Here is a 24,052-nt window from a genome sequence, read left to right as displayed (position 1 = left end):
AAAGGAGGAGAAGAAGCAGCAGACGAAAGGGGAGAAGAGTTATTTTCTATTACTTTGCAGGTATAGTTTGGTCATTCGCTAGAGGATTTTGTGAGCCAACACGCGCCAGGAAATCAGTGGGAAAACAGTTTAAAGAATCAGCTAGTCGAGAGGAAAGGGCTCGACAATTGAGAGCAGTTTTTCATACGAGATTGGTTCGAAATTTATGCTATCTTCAATTAATTTCAGTTCTGATCTCCTAGCTATGAGTTGCTGAATTATTTCAGCTTAGTTAGGCACTCATGAAGCTGAGCGCAAGAGCTTCAAAGACATGATTTTTTTCCTAAGTCGAGTTCGGTATTCTCTAATTGTTTGATTTTAATGTTCAAAGGAAATTTCTAAATTTATTAGATTGATCACCTATTTAATTTGGGGATTTTCTTACAGTCATCTAAGTACAAATTGAGTAATTAAAGTTCTTAATAAACTTAGAATATGTGATGAATAATTGGCCAGCAAGTAATTAAAAACAACTAGGGAGTTAATGGTAGAGACCGCTGGAGGACTCTTTACGATTGAAGCAAGGTAAAATCTCTAAGAATTTTAAATATACCTTTAATTTGTCGATGGAAAGATAATTAAGGGTAGAAATTCAGCTAAGAACGTTCTCTGACTGGATAAAATTACCAGAGTTAGGAAATTACTTCGTAAGCAATTTCTTTACCCTTGCTGCCGAATTCGGATATTGAAATAATTGGGGGATACAATCGACTTGTGCTTAGCGGATTGAGGAGCCATAACTAAGCACTCCTTATATCTATTGGATTAATTATTTTAAAGTAATTTAAAATCTAAGTTAAAATTTATTCATTATTTTAGGAAAACATAGAAGCAAAAACCCCCCATTTTACTATCTTGCATGCGTTTACATTATCTTAATTTCGATTTTTTTTCAAATAGGTTCAACGCGAGCTTCTTCGTGGGACGATTCCCTATTTACCCTATATTACCAGTTAATATTGGTTGAATAACGGATTTAATCTGGTGGTCATAACGACAGCTACCAAATTTTGGCGCCGTTGTCGGGGAAGCGACGTAGTCAAATCTATTTGATTTTCAGAACTTACTTTGTTTTCTTGTTTTTTTTTTTGTCTTTGCAGGTAGATTAGTCCTTTTAGTATATGTTATTAAGGAGCAGACGACGAACATCGAAAGACTCTGTTAACATCACTAATCGGCAAGCCGAATATCCTAACTTTCACGAGTCTAACGTTTCAGAGGATATCAACATGGCCAACCAGACCTTGAAGTAATTGGCCGCACCTAACTTGGCTGCGCAACCACCATCTATCACTTATCCTACCCTTGATAGGCCATTAAAGCTTAATTCGGGATTCCTGAACTTGTTGCCAAAATTCAATGGGTTATCAAGTGAGGACCCTTACCGACATATGAATGAATTTATAATAACTTGTTCAACTATGCAAACAGATGGCATTGAAGAGGAGCAAATCAAGCTCCGAGCTTTTCCTTTCTCGTTACAAGGATTGGCGAAGGACTGGTTATACTACATGTCACCGGGTTCATTTACGACGTGGACAGTGTTGCACAAAGCTTTTCTTGAGAAGTTTTTTCCAGCGTCAAGGATAGGGTCAATTAGGAAAGAAATTTGTGGAATTAAGCAGCTGGTAGGTGAGTCACTATATGAGTACTAGGAAATATTTAAACGGCTATGTGCGAGTTATCCACAGCATCAGATTAGCGAGTAGCTTCTAGTGCAATATTTTTATGAAGGTCTGACACCACAAGATCGAGGAATGATTGATGCCGTGAGTGGAGGTGCATTGGTTGATAAAACACCTGAGCAAACCCGGAATTTGATCGCTAATATGGCACAGAACACACATCAATTCGGTCTTAAGAGGACCGACTTGGGTAAACGAATGGATTAGGGCCAGTCGAGTATGATGGAGGCTCAATTAGCTAATTTAACGGCTATGGTAAGTAAGTTGATGACTGGAGGTAATACGAAAGTTGCATTATGTGGCATTTGTTGTTTGGAAGGACATTCCACAGACATGTGTCCAACATTACAGGAAGGGGAAGCTAACGCTGTTTTTCCAAATCAGAGAAGGTATGACCCATACTTGGCTACTTATAATGAGGGATGGAGAGATCACCCTAATCTTAGGTATCAAAACTGAGCTACGCCTCCAGGATTTGAGCAAAAAAATTCCCGACCATATAATATGTCACAACCAAACCATTAAAACCTTAGTGCTGAAACCAAGACCCATACCATGCTTGAACAAATGATGAAGATGATGTCTGACCAAAAGAAGGAAACCGATGGTAGATTCCAAGCTTTAGAAACAGCCGTGAAGCAATTGCAAACTAGAGCCTCATCAACCAACGTTAACCTAGGGAATTTGCAAGAACAAGTGAATAACCGGTTGCCTTCTCAGTCAGTGGCAAATCCAAGGGACAATGTTAGTACCGTGACTTTGCGAAGTGGGAAGGAATTAAGACCTATACTGAAAAAGGTCCAAAACAGTAATGAGGAGAGTGAGACTGAGGTAAAAAGGGTTCGATTTGGTAATAGAACAGAGGATAATTTAGCCATGTCAAAGGCTGATTCGCAATCATCACAAGTCAACCGAAGAAGGGCAAAAAAATCGCACCTACCACAGTCCACTTTTTCGCACGATGCAGCAAATCTTGAGCAGGAAGCACAAACCTTTGAGCCTCACCTAAGAGGAAGTTTACACGCTAATGACCAGCAGCGATCTTTTGTGTCGAAGGCGCCGTTTCCACAGCGCTTGAGGAAGGAAAAATCAGACGACGTCAATGCCAAAATTCTAGAGACCTTCCGTAAGGTACAAGTTAATATTCCATTGATTGATGTAATTAAAAAAGTGCCTAGATATGCTAAGTTTTTAAAAGAATTATGCATATCTAAAAGGAAATTAATTGGAAATGAGAAGATTAGCTTAGGCGAAAATGTATCTGTGGTATTTCAAAAGAAACTTCCTACTAAATGTAAAGATCCTGGAATGTTTTCAATACCTTGTAAGATAGGATACCTTAAACTTGATAGAGCTATGCTTGATTTAGGAGCTTCTATAAATGTCATGCCTAGGAGTATCTACGATAAAGTTCAATTAGGTGCATTAAAAGACACAGGATTGATAATTCAACTTGCGGATAGAAGTAATGCCTACCCTGATGGCATTTTAGAAGATGTTCTAGTGCAAGTAAATGAGTTAGTTTTTCCAGCTGATTTTTATGTTTTAGACATGGGAGCTAATGATAATTCAGTTGATGTACCCTTACTTTTAGGTAGACCCTTCCTTAAGACAACTAGAACAAAAATTAATGTGCATAAAGGGAATTTAACAATGGAATTTGATGGTGAGATAATTAAATTTAATATATTTGATGCTATGAGATATCCCACTGATATTAATTTCGTGTTTACTCTTGATGTAATTGATAATTTTGTTCAAGATGTTTATGAATTAGGGGAGGAGGACGAGTTGAAAAGCGTTCTAGCTAGAGGCATTTTTTATATCGATGAGCATGAATTTATCGTTTCTGATTCTTTAATTGACTCAGTTTGTGCATTAGACTCGCCAAAATTGACACGATTCAAGCCGATCCTCCCTAACCTTACGGTGACTGGTAAGCAAATTCCTTCATTGATTTTGCCACCTAAGTTAGAGTTAAAAGAGCTACCCGGAAATTTAAAGTACATTTGTTTATGGGAAAATCAAACTTTACCATTGATAGTGTCGAATGCCTTGACTGAAACCCAAGAATCCAAGCTGAATAGAGTCCTTGGGGAACATAGAGAAGCCTTTGGTTGGACACTAGCCGATATTAAGGGACTTAGTATGACTTTATGCACTCACAAGATAGCCTTAGAACCAGACTCAGTCCCTAAAAGAGACCCCCAATGCCGATTTAATCCACCAATGATGGAGGTAGTTAAGGCTAAAATTTTAAAATGGTTGGAAGTAGATGTTATCTATCCTATAGTCGATTCAGAATGGGTAAGCTCAATTCATGTTGTTCCTAAGAAAGGAGGAACTACAATAGTTACCAACGAGGAAGGGTTAGAGATTCCTACGAGAGTGCAAAATGGTTGGCGGGTTTGTGTAGACTATAGGAAACTGAGCACAGCCACTAAAAAAGACCACTACCCCCTTCCATTCATGGATCAAATGTTAGAAAGGCTAGCTGGTCGCTCACATTTTTGTTTCTTAGATGGCTATTCAGGTTATTTGCAGGTACCCATCGCACTTGAGGATCAAGAGAAGACCGCTTTGACTTGCCCATTTGGGACTTATGCTTTCAAGAGAATGCCCTTCGGATTGTGCAATGCACCAGCCACATTCCAACGAGGTATAACGAGTATTTTTTCAGATTTTATTTCACATTTAATGGAAGTGTTCATGGATGACTTTACTGTTTATGGTGATTCATTTGATCAATGTTTGCATCATCTTGCGTTAGTTCTTAGGCGTTGCATTGAGACTAATCTGATATTGAATTTTGAGAAATGCCATCTCATGGTTGAGAAGGGTGTAGTATTGGGGCATGTCGTCTCAGCTAAAGGATTAGAAGTCGACCAAGCCAAAGTTGAGGTAATTAAAAATCTACCTTATCCAAGTATTGTGAAAGGAATTCGATCCTTCTTGGGACATGTAGGTTTTTACCGTCGGTTCATCAAGAATTTTTTGCAAGTATTGTCATCTTTGTGTGTATTGCTAGGTAAGGATGTCGCATTTGAATTTAATGAGAGTTGTAAAAAATCTTTTGATGAATTGAAATTGAAATTGATCACAGCTCCTATCATTCAAGGACCGAATTATGCATTACCCTTTGAGATTTTATGTGATGCTAGTGACAGAGCTGTTGGTGCGGCACTTAGGCAAAGAAATGGTAGGGAGTCTTATATTATTAGGTATGCTAGCGAGCTATTGAACCCAGCTCAATGCAATTACACCACGACCGAGAAAGAGCTCTATGCCATAGTCTTTGCCTTAGAAAAATTTAGAGCATATTTGTTAGGAGTCAAAGTTGTTGTATTTTCTGACCATAGTGCTCTTAAATACTTGTTGCATAAAAAAGAAGCCAAGCCTAGATGTATTAGATGGATTTTGCTGCTGCAGGAATTTGACCTGGAAATTGAAGATAAGAAAGGTAAAGAGAACCTTGTGGCCGATCATTTGAGTAGGATAGAGACTGGAATTTTGAGGGATGAGCCGAGTGATTTATTTCCCAATGAGCGGCTTTATAGTGTGTCTAGTTTTTTGCCATGGTATGCCGACATAGTGAACTACTTAGTGACTAAGGAGTTCCCCACAAATGCACCTAGGCATTTAAGAGAAAAAATTAAAAGTCAAGCCCGATTTTACTTATGGGAAGAGCCATACCTTTGGCGATTTTGTAACGACCAAATAATTAGGCGTTGTGTTGATGATAGTGAGATAGAATCTGTGCTTAATTTTTGTCATAGTCGAGAAGGTGGGGGACATTTTGGACCTAAGAGAACAGCTCATAAAATACTTGAGTGTGGGTTATTTTGGCCGACTATTCATAAAGATTCATATGCATTTTGTAAAAATTGTGCATCATGTCAAAAAACCAGGAACTTAAGTAGCATAAATCAAATGCCATTACATAATTTCTATGTTTGTGATATCTTTGATGTAAGGGGTATTGATTTTATGGGGCCTTTTCCTTCTTCTTTCGGTTATCTATACATTTTTGTTTGTGTTGATTACTTGTCGAAATGGGTAGAAGCATTCCCAGCTAGGGCCAATGATGCTAAAACTGTGGTGAAGTGTCTTAAGACTAACATCTTAAATAGATACGGAGTACCCAGGGCTATAATCAGTGACAAGGGAACACATTTCTGTAATAGAACCTTGAAAGCCTTATTTGCACAATTTGGTGTCGACAGCTTATCACCCTCAAACCAATGGGCAAGCCGAGAGTAGTAACAAGGAAATTAAGGGAATTTTAGAGAAAATTATTAACCCCAATAGGGAAGATTGGAGTCAAAGGTTAGATGAAGCGTTGTGGGCTGTTCGAACGGCTTACAAAATGCCAATTGGGATGTCGCCTTACAGGGTTGTTTTTGGGAAGGCATGTCATCTTCCCGTTGAGCTTGAGCATCGGTCATTCTGGGCTATTAAGCAATGCAATTTGGATTATAGTTTGGCAGGTAAAGAACGCAAATTGAAGCTACAGGAGTTGGAAGAGCTGCGCTTGGAAGCATATGACAATTCAGTCATCTACAAAGGTAAGTCTAAGGCATTTCGTGACTCAAAGCTGATTCGCAAAGAATTTAAGGTAGGGGAAAAGGTACTATTATTTAATTCTAAGCTTAAACTGTTTCCCGGTAAGTTGAAATAAAGGTGGCTTGGACCGTTTATAATAACCGAGGTGCATCATCATCAGGCAATCGAAATTAGGAGCCTCGAAACTAATAAAATTTTTAAGGTGAATGGTCACAGGTTGAACATTTTCATGAAGGAGAGCAAGCAGCTTGGGTGGAAGAGATCAATCTTGAGGATCCATGAGGAATTGCAATGTCGAGCCAATGACTTAAAACAAAAGCGCTTGTGGGAGGCAACCCACGTATTCAGGGAAGTTTTCTTTTATCTTTTCCATTATTATTGTTTCTTTCCATTAAGTAAATTTTAAATTTTAATTTTCTTTTGTATTAGGGACAATGCAAACATTAAGTATGGGGGAGAATCAATTCATTGATTTTCTAACATATTTTATGTTTATTTTAATTTAGCGACTTTCATAAATTTTGTTAAAATTCTTTACGTATTACAATAAAGAACGAAGGCATATTTTATGAATTCAAGATTGATTGTGATTGTTGTATGTCGATTGGTTGGGATTAATTTTGTTTTCAATTGAATGATTTTGGTTCTTGAGAAGAAAAGAAAAAGAATGAAAAAAAACTTGATTTTGTACTTTAAAATTGAAGAGATTTTTAGTCTGCTTGCTTGATCAATCATGTGGTCCTTGTGAGGAGTTTGAGCCTAGAGAGTAAGTTGGGACATCCATGCCAACTTGAGAGATTATTATTTATTCACGTGTGAATATTGTATCAACTGTCAATTACTCTAGAACTTGCTTTAGATCTTACTAAGTCTAGTAATACATTTGATTTACATTAGTATGATTTAAGAGGCAATAGGAATTAAGCCACTATTACTTATAAAAGCCGACCTTGACATTATTCCAATTAGTTAGCCAATTTGAAGCCTTAATTTCCCAATATTTATGTACCTCCAGAAACTGAGCCAAAAGCCTGAATCAACCTACCTTATTAGGCTAGTGAATTCAGTTTGGAAGTTCATCATAATTTCGACATATGTTGGCCAATTTGGGGTGATGTTTAGCTAGAAATTAAAGGCTAATTTTCATGAGAAAGAAGCAGCAAGTTGCAGCCTTCCGAGTGAATTTAATGAATGAAGCGTTATGTGATCACAATGAGGTGGATCGGTTGAATCAAGGGATATGGAAACGATGAAAGGCTGATTGAATTAGTTACCTTCTTAAATTGTTTAAAAGAAAAGAAAAAAAAGAGAAATAAGAGAATTGATGACTTCCGGACGATTAACTAGTCTAAGAAAATTAGCTCCACCATGCAAATTAATCCCTCCTGTCCTTAAAACATTACCCTGGCCCCATTACAACCTTAATTTGACCTCAATTATATTTATGAAATTTTATGTATTATGTTAAGGTAAGATGGACAAGTAAACCTATGGGAGTTAATTACGGTTGATTTCAATTTGAGAGTATTTTACTAGCCTAAACACAGTGAGTGATGAGTGTTACTAAATTCTCCGGTAAGGATTGATCAAAGAAGCATTCATGAATTTCTTTTGTACGACATCTATTTTAAAAGCAGATTCTTCTTTTTATAAACCAGAATTCAGGATTGATGAATCCAAAATTTGCTCCAAGCATGAAAGATTCAACAATTCATGAGCCGACTTGAGTTTGTTTTAGATTTTATCATGCTTTTATTTGCTTCGATTCTTGATTTTTTTTCTCAACTTAATTACTCAGGGACGACCAACAACTTAAGTCTGGGGGAGTTTGTTAAGTTCAATTTTAAGCTTAATTTATTCAATTAAATTATTTAAATTGTTGATTAATCTCTAGTCAATTAAGTTATAATTTAGCCTAAATTGATTTAGAACATTCGATGCCATAATAATTTAATTTCGCTCCAATTCACCAATTTAATTGTATGTTAAGACATGTTGCAAGGTAGGCACGTAGGGATGGATCAAACAAATCCAAAAGAGGAGCTCACGGATAGAGTTGATGGAAGGGGATTGAGCGACTGCTGAATTCACTTTTAATTGGCAGCAAAAAGTCTTGACAGCAGGAGCAAAAAGTCGGTCCAATTAGAAATACAGCATGCTGAATGTGCGACAATATTAGCAAGGGAATTAAATCTCCCAATTTCCTTCTTGCTAGCGGTGGCCGACTCTAATCACATCAGCCTTGAAGAGTTTAATTAAAGTAAAACTCTAGTAGGCTGGAGCTATTTTTATGCGACGAGTTAGGCTAAGATTAAGGGGATAAGATCAAGTTTTGTTTTGAATTATTAGAGGTTATATTTTTCCATAAAAGGAGGAGAAGAAGCAGCAGACGAAATGGGAGAAGAGTTATTTTCTATTACTTTGCAGGTATAGTTCGGTAATTTGCTAGAGGATTTTGTGAGCCAACACGCGCCAGGCAATCAGTGGGAAAACAATTTAAAGAATCAGCTAGTCGAGAGGAGAAGGGCTCGACAATTGAGAGCAGTTTTTCATACGAGATTGGTTCGAAATTTATGCTATCTTCAATTAATTTCAGTTCTGATCTCCTAGCTATGAGTTTCTGAATTATTTCAACTTAGTTAGGCACTCATGAAGCTGAGCGCAAGAGCTTCAAAGACATGATTTTTTTCTAAATCGAGTTCGGTATTCTCTAATTGTTTGATTTTAATGTTCAAAGGAAATTTCTAAATTTATTAGATTGATCACCTATTTAATTTGGGGATTTTCTTACAGTCATCTAAGTACAAATTGAGTAATTAAAGTTCTTAATAAACTTAGAATATGTGATGAATAATTGGCCAGCAACTAATTAAAAACAACTAGGGAGTTAATGGTAGAGGCCGCTGGAGGACTTTTTACGATTGAGGCAAGGTAAAATCTCTAAGAATTTTAAATATACCTTTAATTTGTCGACGGAAAGATAATTAAGGGTAGAAATTCAGCTAAGAACGTTCTCTGACTGGATAAAATTACCAGAGTTAGGAAATTACTTCGTAAGCAATTTCTTTACCCTTGCTGCCGAATTCAGATATTGAAATAATTGAGGGATACAATCGACTTGTGCTTAGCAGATTGAGGAGCCATAACTAAGCACTCCTTATCTCTATTGGATTAATTATTTTAAAGTAATTTAAAATCTAAGTTAAAATTTATTCATTATTTTAGGAAAACATAGAAGCAAAAACCCCCCATTTTACTATCTTGCATGCGTTTACATTATCTTAATTTCGATTTTTTTCAAATAGGTTTAACGCGAGCTTCTTCGTGGGACGATTCCCTATTTACCTTATATTACCAATTAATATTGGTTGAATAACGGATATAATCTGGTGGTCATAACGACAGCTACCAAGGTAGCCTAGAAAACTTGAATCAATAGGTCTTTTAAAAGGTTGTAATGTAGCTAGGCTAGAGGTAGGTAAAAGATAGATAAATTTAGGCTTTTAAACTCTGGACTCAGCTTCAATCAGACCTTTGGAATAATTTCCCTCAATACACCAACTTACTTTGCTTTCACATGCTGCTTTGTACATATATTTTCTTTCAAGGACATGTTCGCTTTTTGTTTGAGCATTTTACTGTATGTACTACAATTTTTAGAGTATTTGATACTTCTGTCAACTCCCCCAAACTTATTTTTAAAGAATATTCTGAATAGTACTGAGTCTAGTGTTTGGGACAATTTAAAGATAATTAAGAGAGAAGTGATGGCTAAATATTGCAAGGGTTCAAATAAAATTAGGCCATATAGTCTCAAAGTTGAGTTACAAAGGATAAAATTTCATCAAGGTTGGCTTGAAAGGCTCAAACGGTCCAAAAAAAGTTTCCTAAATCATTTTCAACATTCCATGCTTTCTAGGATTTCGCCTCAAAAAACTACTAAGTCAATTCTAGAGACTTAAACTTTCATGCATGCCTACCTTTCTTAAGGAACTAAAAATTTTATGGTACGATTTGCATGCTTTATTAAAAAAACATTTATACCATTATTCAGCTAACATAACAATTTATTGAAATAATAGAACTTTATTTATACTAAAGTTTAGCATACTTAACGAAATTTCAAATTATTGAACAAAATAAATCCTAATGATAATTAAAAGAACTATTTATTCTGAGTGGAAATAATTTAAATTTTTCGGTCCCCCAACTTAAAATGAACAATGTCCTCATTGTTTAAAGTGAATAGATGCTATACACCAGGTAGGATTCTAGAAAAGAGGAAGTGAGTCAATTTGACTGCTTAAGTACCAAGCTCTCTCTAAATCCAATCCTAGACGTGTATATATCTATTGCCACACTATATACTTTGCAACCTGTTCAATTTTATTAATGATTCCCATCTCTTGTTTTATTACGCAAAAAATCCTAATTAGCTTTATCCTAAAATAACCTAAGAACATAAATAAAATAAAGTCGAGATCCCCCTTTATTTATTTGCAGATCCTTCCAAATTTGACTCATCATTTGCTCCATCATTATTGTCTTTGCATGAATTGCTTCACTCCTTTTTTGATAATGGGCTCCATGATTCAAATATGTAATCTGGAAATTGAGGCATAAAAATAAATGGGTCATTGTAAATTTTAGTAAGAGCACTTCTCATCGAGTCATCCCTTATTTTTGAGTATTTCCAGTAATCTTGTTTCTGCCACTGCATATGTTGCATTATGTCCATTAACTTTGACAGCTCATCTCGAAGATCTGGGCGAGGCGGTTGAGCTCTTAACATTGAAGTCTCGATATCAGGTTCAGCTTTTGGTTCCTTTAGTTTCACCTTATCAGGGACTTCAGCGGATTGCACTGGCTCGATCTCTGTTGGAACATCTTCTTCTTCTTTTTCAGGATCCTCACTTTCTTCAACTCGTTGTTGTAGAATAGAGTCTCCAGCTATTCGATAGAGGTCCTAATCTATGATTGTGCCCTGGCTATAGAATGTCTTCTTTATATTTGCAAGAATTTTAGCTTTCAAGCAGAAAATTGTTATCGTAAAGGGAAAGTAAGCTGGGTCAGAATGTGAACGTCTAACGACACAATTTCGCATTTCCCTTAGGATGATTTTCCCACATCAATGGTCTTCCCAGTTAAAATTGAGTATAAGAAGACCATTCGCTCTAATGAGATTATAGTCCCATGTGAGCTAGGCATAAGGTTGAATTGGATGAAGTAGAACCATACCTTTGCGAGTGGTGTCAAATATTCTCTTCGACAAGTGTGGATTCCTTGCTTGGACACAGTCCACTTAGAACCTGGAACTGTAAGTTCCTCGAGAATTTCTTGCAAATTTTCAAGCTCTATATTGCTCATCAAGGAGGAATATTCGCCGTTTTTGAAATCAGGCAATTCAAAGAACTCATTAATAGCGTTTGAAGTTATTGGTACCTTGATTCCGTGAACTGGAACTTCCGTCAACTCGCTAGTGGTTAAATTCAGATAGAAGTAGCGGACTACTCCTCATCCACACTAGGTCTCTTCTCACAAAACAACTCCCAATTGAGAGGTTCAGCAACCTGATGAATACGCGCCATAAAACCAATATAGTTGCTTTCTTTCAATGTGAAACCTTTCTTTGGATGCATTTGTTGATTCTTGAAGATAATCTTGTATCTTGCTTTGGCTTCTTCACAGTGGAACTTGTTTTGTGATTCGTTAACTTGGGCAGATGCACGAGTTCTCTTGCGAGGCATGATTAACCTTATCATAAGATGGTAACAATTATTTTCTCAAAAATTTAATTAATACAAAATATTAATAATCCATTAAATTGAAAATTTTAGATAATAAAATTAAAATTTAGGAGAAAAATTGGTCTTACCACCTTTTTTGTTAAAATTAAGAGCTCTTAAGAAAAATAATTTTGAATCAAAAGATGGAAAATTAAAATAAGTTGAGGTGTTTTTGGCTAAGGATGGGTGAAAGGGTGGTGTGCAGCTCGAGTGTGCAAGGTAGCAGCGTGCAGCAGGGGATGGAGTGAATTGTTAGGAGGTTTCGACACTTAAGGGTTTTTGTGTTTTTGGAGTGAATGTTGTATGAATGAAAAAAAGAAGAAGAATAAATGGGTGGAATTTATAGTGAAAGGAGTAGGAGCTAGAGTAGAATTATTAAAAATTCTAAGTTCTAATTCTACTCAAAGTAAATAACAATTAATAATTAATATAATGCGTATTAAATTATTATTTGCTATTAATTTATTAAGATAAAAACTTATCAAATAAAATATGATTAAATTAAAACTAATCATATCTCTAAATAAAGCTATAAGAAATAATATATATTATAATAGATATAATTATATATTAATAATTATCATCTTTTTTTTCCTTTTTTTATTGAACTAAAAACATTTATTCTAGATGGTTTTTGAAAATATTTACAAAAAGAGGCATCTAATTTTTAGTATTTACAAAAAGAGCCACCAAATTTTTAAAAATAATTTAATTAAGTTCCTAGACTTAATGAAAATTCAAAATTGAGTTGCAACATAAAACTTGGATCAAAATTGACCCTTTTATTTGAAAAACTAAAAAAATTATTTTTTCACTTAGGGAATAATTTCTTGGGAAATTATATTAAAATCAATTCCCAAGAAATATTGGAGAGGTCACAAGCGGTCCCGCTTAAGTTTCAATCATTTATTCAAATAGAAGAACAAGAAAAATTAAATATCTGATAAAATGAATGAGATTTGATTCTATTCAATTTTATCTCCCCAGTAATGTTTCAAGCATTGAGCATTAACTCGAAAATTACCTCCCTTACCTTGAAGTTCAACAACTCCGTATGGATAGAGTCGATGAATCATAAATAGACCGGAATAATATGATTTTAACTTACTTGGAAAGAACCTTAATCTGGAATTGAATAATAAGACTTGCTGACCTGCTTCAAATTCTCGAACTCAAATGTGCTTGTCATTCCATTTCTTGAGTCTCTCCTTAAATAATTTGGCATTCTCATATGAAGACATTCAAAATTCTTCTAACTTGTTAAGTTGACGCATTCGTTTCTCTTTGGCACTTTTAAGATCTAAGTTGAGTCGTTGGAGAGCCGAGTAAGCTTTGTGTTCTAACTCCAAGGGTAGATGGCAGGCTTTCCCAAAGACTAACTTATAGGGTCATCCCTAAAGGTGTCTTGTATGCTGTTCTGTAAGCCCATAAAGCATCATCCAGTCTTTTGGACCAATCTCGTCGGTTCGGGTAAACTACCTTTTCAAGTATGCCTTTGATCTCCTTGTTTTCCAGTTCAACTTGCCCATTCATCTGCGGATGGTAAGATGTAGCGACCCTGTGTTTCACTCCATGTTTATCTAATAACCATTTCAACCACTTGTTCACAAAATGGGACCCTTCATCACTGGTGATGGCTCTTGGGGTTCCAAACCTTGTGAACACATGTTTCTACAAAAACTTTATTACAACCTTAGCATCGTTTGTCATATATGCCTCTACCTCAACCTACTTAGACACATAGTCTACTGCTACTAATATGTACTTGTGACCAAAAGACGGAGGGAAAGGACCGAGAAAGTCAATACCCCAAACATCGAATAATTCTACGTCATTGATGTTTGTTCGAGGCATTCATTGTTGTTGGTGACATTTTCGACCCTTTGACATCAATCACAACTCTTTACATAAGCATATGCATCTTTGAATAGTGTTGGCCAAAAGAATCTGGCTTGCAATACCTTGGCTGCAGTACATGTACCTCTGAAGTGTCCCCTACTCGGAGCTGAGCGACAATGGTATAAAATCTTATGTACTTCATCTTCTGCCACACATCTCCTGATCATTTGATCTGCACACTTTTTAAACAAATACGGTTCTTCCCAGAAATAGTACTTCACATCGTGAAGAAACTTTTTCTTTTGATGATATGTCTTATCAATCGGCATCAAACCACAAGCTAAAAAGTAAGCAATATCAGCAAACCAAGGGGTATTATGGACATGATTTACCTTCAGTATGTGTTCATCTGGAAACGTCTCTTGAATTGGTATAAGAGGAGAGTTTCCTTCTTGCGACTCCAATCTGGACAAGTGGTCTACTACTTGGTTTTCCACTCCTTTTCGATCTTGAATTTCTAGATCGAACTCTTGAAGTAGAAGTACCCATCGGATCAGTCTCGGCTTAGTGTCTTTCTTGGAAAGTAAATACTTAATTGCCTAGTGTTCCATATAAACAGTCACTTTGGTACCTACAAGATAAGATTGAAACTTGTCAAAAGCAAACACAATAGCAAGTAACTCTTTTTCTGTTACCGTGTAATTTAGTTGAGCTCCTGTCAGAGTCCGACTCGTATAATAGATGGGATGAAAAACTTTATTCCTTCACTGACCGATGACAGCTCCGATCGCGAAGTCACTTGTGTCACACATCAATTAAAATGGGAAATCCCAATCTGGTGTGACTATTATGGGTGTCGAGACTAACGGACTCTTCAAATCATTGAAAGCTCTTAAGCACTCCTCATCAAATTTAAATGCCGTGTCCTTCTCCAATAATTTGCATAAGGGTTTAGCAACTTTAGAGAAGTCCTTGATGAATCTTCGATAGAAACCGGCGTGGCCCAAAAAGCTCTTAACACCCTTTACAGATATTGGAGGTGGGAGTTTTTCAATAACATCTAGCTTTGCTTTATCTAACTCGATTTCATGTCTTGTTATCTAATGCCCTAGAACAATACCTTCCCGTACCATGAAATGGCACTTTTCCCAATTAAGTACAAGGTTTGTTTCTTCGTATCGCCTTAGTACCTTGGCTAGATTGGCTAAGAAATCATCATATGTATCTCCAAATACTGAAAAATCATCCATAAAAAACTTCCAAATATTTCTCAACCATGTCAGTAAAAATAGACATCATACATATTTGAAATGTAGCAGGTGCATTACATAAGCCAAATAGCATGCGCCTAAATGCAAATGTACCGTACGGGTAGGTGAATGTTGTCTTGTGCTGATCTTCTAGTGCTACTATAATCTGGTTATACCCCAAGTATCCATTGAGAAAACAGTAATAGTCTCTCCTTGCGAGTCTATCCAACATCTGGTCCAAATACGACAAAGGAAAGTGATCTTTCCTAGTTCTCTTGTTCAGCTTCCGTTAATCAATGTAAATTCTCCATCCCGTAACCGTTTTAGTCAATATCAACTCGTTATTCTCATTTTCAATGACCGTGATACCTCCTTTCTTTGGCACGCACTAGACCGGACTTACTCATGAACTATCTGAGATGGGGTAAATTATACCCGTATCTAACCACTTCATGATTTCTTTCTTGACTATGTCCTTCATGATGGGGTTCAGTCTTCGTTGTCCATCAATCTTTCCTTTTTCGCCATCTTCTAAGATAATCTTGTGCATGCATACAGATTGACTAATTTCGCGAATATCAGCTATGGTCCATCCAATAGCCTTCTTGAATTGTTTCAACACCTGGATAAGTTTCTCTTCTTGCTCAGTAGTTAATTCTATTGAAACAATCACAGGCAGAGTATAAGAGTTACCTAAATAAACATATTTCAAATATGAGGAAAGTACCTTCAGTTCTAATTCAGTTGGGCATAATCCATTTTCTCTAACACCAAAGATTCAAAGTAGGATTGCCGATTAAATCCCCTTTGATTAGCTTCTAAAAGAGCTAAGTATTCATCCGTATCTTCATTATTTGGAGGATCTGATGTCAAAATTTGTTCCAATAGGTCCTCAACATAATTAAGTTCCTTCTCCAAGATTAAATCCTATAAATCGAACACTGTAGAACCATCATCAATTGTGTCAGAAAATTACATGGACTTAAAATGTTAAATGTTACCTGATCATCCTGAACATGCATAGTAAGCTTGCCCTTCTGCAGATCAATAAGGGTCTTTCCGGTTGCTAAGAATGGTCTTCCTAAGATGATTGACACCTCTTTGTCTGCTTCAAAGTCTAGAATCACAAAGTCAGCAGGAAAGATAAATTTGTCTACATGTACCAATACGTCCTTTATTTTTCCTTCTGGATGTGCTAAAGATCAATCTGCTAATTGAAGTGTAACCGTATAGGTCTAACTTCACCTATCCCCAACTTCCTAAATATTGACATGGGCATCAAGTTGATACTCGCATCCAAGTCACATAGTGCCTTACTACAATATGTTGCTCAAATATTGCAAGGTATGGTAAAACATCCAGGATCCTTCAATTTTAGGGGTAGTTTGTCTTGAAGATATGCACTGTATTCCTTCATTAAGGCTATCATCTCAAATTCTCCAAGCCTTCATTTTTTAGACAGGATATCCTTCATGAATTTGATGTATTTCGGCATTTGTTCAAGTGCTTCAACCAATGGGATGTTGATATGAAGTTGCTTGAGTACGTCTACGAACTTCTTGAATTGAATTTCCTACTTCTGCTTCTGAAGTCTTTGAGGGTAGGGTGGTGGAGGTTTCTTTACTGGAACTGGTTGATTCATTTTCTGTGGCAATTCTGCATCTAACGTAGTTATTAGTTGATCAGAATTAGCTGGTTCAGAAGTTACCTTATCAGATTTTGTAGATTCAATTTCTGGTGAAACTAGAATTTCAACACTCAATTGAACTTCCTCTGAGTCTTGAGCGTCAGCTGGCTCCTTCTCAACTTCGACGGAATTGGGCTCTAAAGTCTTTTCGCTCCTCAATGTTAACGCTTTACAATGCTCCTTCCTTGGATTCCTCGGATTATTCGTATCACTAGGTAAAGCACCTTGTGGTCGGTTTCTGAGTTCAATTGCAAGCTGGCCCACTTGATTCTCCAAATTCCTTAGAGAGGTATCATTTTTCGCCATGTATACCTTCAATAGATTCTCTCGGTTATTGGATGGTTCAGCTTGGGTTGGTTTCTGAGCTTTTTGGGAAAAACTAGATGGTTGGGTCGATCTAGGTGGGACATAATTGTTATTGGTTCCTGCCCCTTGGTTACTCTAGGAAAAATTAGGGTGGTTTCGCCATGATGGGGTATAGAAATTGGATTGCAGCCCTTGCCTTCCTCGACTTTGGTTCTGGTTACCCATGTAATACACAAATTCTGGGTTCGATGGACATTCTTCGAACAAATGTCCTTCCCCACAATAAACACAGGCTACATTTTCAAATTGATTCAGTGGCTGTGTTGCAAAACTATTACACCCACTAGTAGTAAGATTTTTTAACATTAAGGATATTGATGATACTTGAGATGCGAGTGAAGTAAGAGCGTATACTTCATGTATTCTAGCGACTCGTCTTCCTAACGCTACTCGATTAGTTGGCCATTGATAATTGTTGTTGGCAATCCTCTCAATGATTTCATAAGCCTCATTATAAGACTTAGAAAGGAGAGCACCATTAGCAGAAGCGTCCACAACCATCCTCGTGTGAGCATTGAGACCATTATAAAAGGTCTCAAGTTGTATGCAATGTGGGATTTCGTGATGAGGGCACTTCCGTAATAAATCTTTGTACCTTTCCCATGCCTCATACAATGACTCATCATCCATTTGTTGGAAAGCAGTGATCTCGTTCCTCAACTTAGGATTCTTGCTAGGCGGGAAATACTTCATAAGGATTTTTTTTGCTAACCTTGCCATGTTGAAATTGAGTTTGGTGGTAATGAGTTCAACCAAGCTCGAGCTCTATATTTTAGTGAATATGGGAACAACTTTAATCATAATGCATCTTCGGGTACTCCGGCTAACTTGAAAGAATCACTCACCTCCATAAACAGTCTAAAGTGTAGGTAAGGATCTTCGGTAGGCATTCCACTGAATTGGCCCACTGTCTGAAGCATCTGGAACATGATTGACTTCAACTTGAACTATTGTGCCTCAACTTCAGGTCTCCTAATACCCGAATTAAGATCATGAAATACTGGCACACCATACTGCCTCAAAGCTCTATCCCTATCATCAGCAATAAGGATAGGATTTTGAGCAAGGTTTGCTTCGTTTCCTTGATTTGGATTTTCAAAGTTCATCTCTTCAGTCCTTCTCTGACTTTCTTGTCTTCTTCACTGTCGAAAAGTTCGTTCAATCTCAGGGTCTACAGGGAGTAAATTGATGATTCAGTCAATACTCATAAACACCTGAAATAATCAAAGAAAAATTAAATAAGTTAAAATTTGAACAGAAAAACAAACCAAAATGCAAAACTAACTACTTCACAAATAATGAATTTTTTTAAAACAAAGCCCCCAGAAACGGCACCAAAAACTTGGAACGACGGAAATATGCAAGTGTACACAATTGCAACAAGTAATAAAGTGACAAGTAAATGTCGAGTTATCGTACCCACAGGGACTATGAAAAGAATTATTTATGAATGCTATTTAAAACACTTTGGTGAAGAAAGATATTTTGTTTGAAGAGGGTGATTAAAAACTAAGATTTTAAACTAAGCGAACTAAATAAATAAATCTCAAATGCACGATTTCAAAATATGATTTTAATCAAGATGACATAATTGTGTTAGGTTAATTGCATTTCTTAACTTAGAATTATTAAACTCATGTCTATATTGTTACGAATAAGTTCACGGCAACTCGGTAATTTGCTAACTTATGAACATACTTACCTACCAAAATCCATTTATCTCTTAACTATCCCTATGTCAATTCAACCGATTAAACAAATCTAAATAGGCAAATGTGTTATTGCACATACATACTTATTAAATCGAAATAATCTCTTGTACATATCCCTATGTCAATTCAAGCAATTAACTCGATTTAATAAGAACATAAAAGACTATGTGAGGTAACAAAGTTTCCATACCTTGAAACAGTTTAATTACAATAATCTTGCAAGTTATGCAAGGAAAATGTATCGTTAGATACCGTTGCTAATCTAACCCTCAGCTACCTTAGATGATTAAACATGCATTGATTAAGCACTGTGTCCATTAATTACAATTTCAATCCATTTAAATAATTAATTCATTAGTTACCTAAAAATTGTAATGGAAGAATAACTTAGTCGTGATTTTACTTAATCAAGCATTTTACCGAGGCCTATAACAACATAAACACAATTTTAATAATTTCAACAAATGAAATGCAATCAACCTAAAACAAATTAAATTCAAGCTAAATTGATTAAATTAACCATTCCAACAATATAAATATCCATAGATATGTTCAGCATAACAACAACAAAAATTAAAGAGATAGGGAACAAGAATCAAATCTGGTGTTTTTCTGTGGCTTGACTAGTTGCTCCGTTCTTCCTTCTCCGTTGTCCTTGTCGACCAAGGCTGCTATGAACACTTAATTGTAGCTCCAAATAGCTGATGAATGCCCCTTTCCCAAGAGGAGAAATCGGTAAGAGAGCAAGGGAATTTTGGAATGGAAAAGAAGAGAGAAAGTGGAGAGAAGAGAGAAAATATGTGAATGCTTGAGGTGTGTTTCTAAAATGACCAGCCTAAGGGGGTTTTTATAGCCGAGGAGGGCTACTAAAAATAGCTAAACTTATCAGCCAAAGAGCCCTCCCTTGGCTGGCCACACATGTGGCAAGGTTGATAGTTTCAACTTTGCTAATTTAGGCTTGGAGAAAATCTACAAAGCCACCAATTGTGGAGGGGTTTGAATGCAACTTGAACAAGTATTCATGGGCATCTTTGCAAACTTAAATAATCAGCTAATAAGCTGATTTGGGTCAGCTCTTGGGACGGTTTTTGGGCTGTCCATTTCTTGGTTGGTTCGGTTCACTCGATTCAGTTCACTCGGTTCAATTCAACTGGACCAGTTTTTCATAATTAATTAATAATAATTTATTAACCCAAATTAAATTGTATATAAATAAAAATTAATTATATTATGAATTAATACATATAATTTTCGACCGAATTCGGCTGAAATTTAGTTCACCTCGATACTTCAAATTACTTCTCGATTTTGTGCTTCTAGTAGTGTCTGCCGAGCCATTTTTCACCCTTAGTGCAAATCTGTCGAAAATAACCAAAATTCATCAAAATTAATTATAAAATTAACTAAAATGCAACATCTTCATATTTTAAGTGCACGTTAATTATTTTGTAAAAATTAATTATTTTTTCGACAAGAATTTTATCGAAACTGTATGATTTTAAGTTAACAATGGTATGGAAAAATGTGTAAATTTTTGTGTTTCCACACCCCAAACTTAATTCATTGCTCATCCCAAGTAATGCATAAGTTAAAAAGAATTACTCAGAAAATTTTTTTGAAAAATTCCTTCAGAATAACATTCTTCCCAGAATTATGAATTTATTATACTTATGCTCAAAAATAAGAAATTTGATAGTTATGCTACTTAAGTATACATATCATTCAAATTAATCTCAAAAACTATTATTATAGAACAATTAGACTAAATGCTTCCTTAACAAGACATGTTAACCCTTACCAATTTGATTTTATTTTCTTATTCAAGATCAAGCTGCAATCATTAAGTTTAACTTATGCCTTCATATGTTGAACATAGCAATTTCTCTCCACTAATGTAGGTAGCATAGAAAACTTGAATCAATAGGTCTTTTAAAAGGCTGTAACGTAGTTGGGCTAGAGGTAGGTAAAAGATAGATAAATTTAGGCTTTTAAACTCTAGACTCAGCTTCAATCGGACCTTTGGAATAATTTCCCTCAATACACCAACTTACTTTGCTTTCACATGCTACTTTATACATCTATTTTCTTTCAAGGACATGTGCACTTTTTGTTTGAGCATTTTACTGTATGTACTATAATTTTTAGAGCATTTGATACTTCTGTCAACTCCCCCAAACTTATTTTTAAAGAATATTCTGAATAGTACTGAGTCTAGTGTTTGGGACAATTTAAAGATAATTAAGAGAGAAGTGATGGCTAAATATTGCAAGGGTTCAAATAAAATTAGGCCATATAGTCTCAAAGTTGGGTTTCAAAGGGTAAAATTTCATCAAGGTTTGCTTGAAAGGCTCAAATGGTCCAAACAAAAGTTGCCTAAATCATTTTCAACATTCCATTCTTCCTAGGATTTCGCCTCAAGAAACTACTAAGTCAATTCAAGAGACTTAAACTTTCATGCATGCCTATCTTTCTTAAGGAACTAAAAATTTTATGGTACGCTTTGCATGCTTTATAAAAAAAATTATATCATTATTCAGCTAACATAACAATTTATTGAAATAATAGAACTTTATTTATACTGAAGTTTAGCATACTTAACAAAATATCAAATTATTGAACAAAATATACCTAATGATAATTAAAAGAACTATTTATTCTGAGTGGAAATAATTTAAATTTTTCGGTTCCCTTTACTTAAAATGAACAAGTTCCTCATTGTTTAAAGTGAATAGATGCTATACACCAGGTAGGATTCTAGAAAAGAGGAATTGAGTCAATTTGACTGTTTAAGTACCAAGCTCTCTCTAAATCTAATCCTAGACATGTAAATATCTATTGCCACAGTTTATACTTTGTGACTTGTTCAATTTTATTAATGATTTCCAGCTCTTGTTTTATTATGCAAAAATCCCTAATTAACTTTATCCTAAAATAACCTAAGAACATAAATAAAATAAATTCGAGATCCCCCCTTTATTTATTTGCAGATCCTTCCGAATTTGACTCATCTTTTGCTCTATCATTATTGTCTTTTCATGAATCGCTTCGCTCCTTTTTTGATAATGGGCTCCATGATTCAAATATGTAATCTGGAAACTGAGGCATAAAAATAGATGGGTCATTGTAAATTTTAATAAGAGCACTTCTCATCGAGTCATCCCTTATTTTTGAGTATTTCCAACAAGCTTGTTGCTGCCACTGCATATGTTGCATTATGTCCATTAACTTTGACAGCTCATCTCAAAGATCTGGGTGAGGCAGTTGAGCTCTTAACATTGAAGTCTCGATATTAGGTTCAGCTTTTGGTTCCACCTTATCAGGGACTTCAGCGGATTGCACTGGCTCGATCTCTGTGGGAACTTCTTCTTCTGCTTTTACGAGATCCTCACTTTATTCTACTCGATGCTGTAGAATAGAGTCTCCAGATGTTCGATAGAGGTCCTAATCTATGATTGTGCCCTGGATATAGCATGTCTTCTTTATGTTTGCAAGAATTTTAGCTTTCAAGCAGAAAATTGTTATCGTAAAGGGAAAGTAAGCTGGGCCAAAATGTGAACGTCTAACAGCACAATTCCGTATTTCCCTCAGTATGATTTTTCCCACATCAATGGTCTTCCCAGTTAAAATCGAGTATAATAAACGCATTCACTCTAATGAGATTGTAGTCCCATGTGAGCTAGGCATAAGACTGAATCGGATGAAGTAGAACCATACATTTGCGAGTGGTGTCAAATATTCTCTTCGAAAGGTGTGGATCCCTTTCTTTGACACAGTCCACTTAGAACCTGGGACTGTAAGTTCCTCAAGAATTTCTTGCAAATTTTCAGGCTCTATATTCCTCATCAAGATGGATATTCATCGTTTTCAAAATCAGGCAATTCAAAGAATTCATTAATAACATTTGAAGTTATTGGTACCTTGATTCCCCGAATTGGAACTTTCGTCAATTTTCTTCAGGTTAAATTTACATAGAATTCGCTCACTAACTCCTCATCCACACTAGGTTTCTTCTCACAAAACAACTCCCAATTGAGAAGTTTAGCAACCTGATGAATACGCGCCATAAAACCAATATAGTTTCTTTCTTTCAATGTGAAACATTTCTCTAGATGCATCTGTTGATTCTTTAAGATACTCTCGTATCTTGCTTTGGCTTCTTCACAGTGGAACTTGTTTTATGATTCGTCAATTTGGGCAGATGTATGAGTTTTCTTGCGAGGCATGATTAACCTGATCATAAGATGGTAACAATAATTTTCTCAAAAATTTAATTAATATAAAATATTAATAATTCATTAAATGGAAAATTTTATATAATAAAATTAAAATTTTGGAGAAAAATTGGTCTTACCACCTTTTTTGTAAAAATGAAGAGCATTTAAGAAAAATGATTTTGAATCAAAAGATGATAAATTAAAATAGTTTGAGGGGTTTTTGGCTAAGGATGGGTGAAAGGGTGGTGTACTGCTCGGGTATGCAAGGCAATAGCGCGCAGTAGGGGATGGATGTGAGCAGCGCACAAATCGTTGAGTAGGCCTGGTGTGGGCACACGTGGGGTGCTGCTGACCGATCAATTGGGCGATGTTATGGCTAGGGAATTGTTAGGAGGTTTCGACAGTTAAGGGTTTTGGTGTTTTTGGAGGGAATGGTGTATGAGGGAAAAAAATAAGAATAGATGGGTGGAATTTATAGTGAAAGGAGTAGGAGCTAGAGTAGAATTCTTAAAAATTCTAAGTTCGAATTCTACTCAAAGTAAATAAAAATTAATAATTAATATAATGCATATTAAATTATTATTTGCTATTAATTTATTAAGATAAAAACTTAAGGTGTTGCCACTAAAGTCAGTACCTTTTAGACCCTATTTTTGAGCTTTTAAAAGGTTTGATCTTAAACTCCAAGTGAGAATAGAACAACGTGCAAATCCTAGTTTGAGGGAAGAATAGGTAGAAATGAGTGGCACTAGTTCAGTCTCTCTCCTAAGACGGACCGGGCTCCTTATTAGAAGAAGCTTCGTTGAGTAAGGTCTAAGTAAGGAATTTGTGTATAGTTGTTAACCTTTGAAACGAGTCTATCAACTCTACTAGATTGGAAGGGTACGCACTAGAGAGGTAGTGAGGATGAG

General features: G+C 35.8%; 1 non-coding gene across 1 annotated transcript; it reads left to right on the top strand.

The window, feature by feature from the left end:
• Positions 1-17,771: 17,771 nt before the first annotated feature.
• On the top strand, positions 17,772-17,878 carry LOC121216446 (small nucleolar RNA R71). Its single transcript, XR_005912628.1, has one exon. It is a non-coding gene; the product is annotated as a small nucleolar RNA R71 (small nucleolar RNA).
• Positions 17,879-24,052: the final 6,174 nt, after the last annotated feature.

Source organism: Gossypium hirsutum, chromosome D04 (assembly GCF_007990345.1).
Source record: "Gossypium hirsutum isolate 1008001.06 chromosome D04, Gossypium_hirsutum_v2.1, whole genome shotgun sequence".
In the NCBI taxonomy this organism is placed as follows: domain Eukaryota; kingdom Viridiplantae; phylum Streptophyta; class Magnoliopsida; order Malvales; family Malvaceae; genus Gossypium; species Gossypium hirsutum.
Note: the sequence above shows the minus strand (reverse complement) of the source record. Positions and strands in the feature narration are given on the sequence as shown.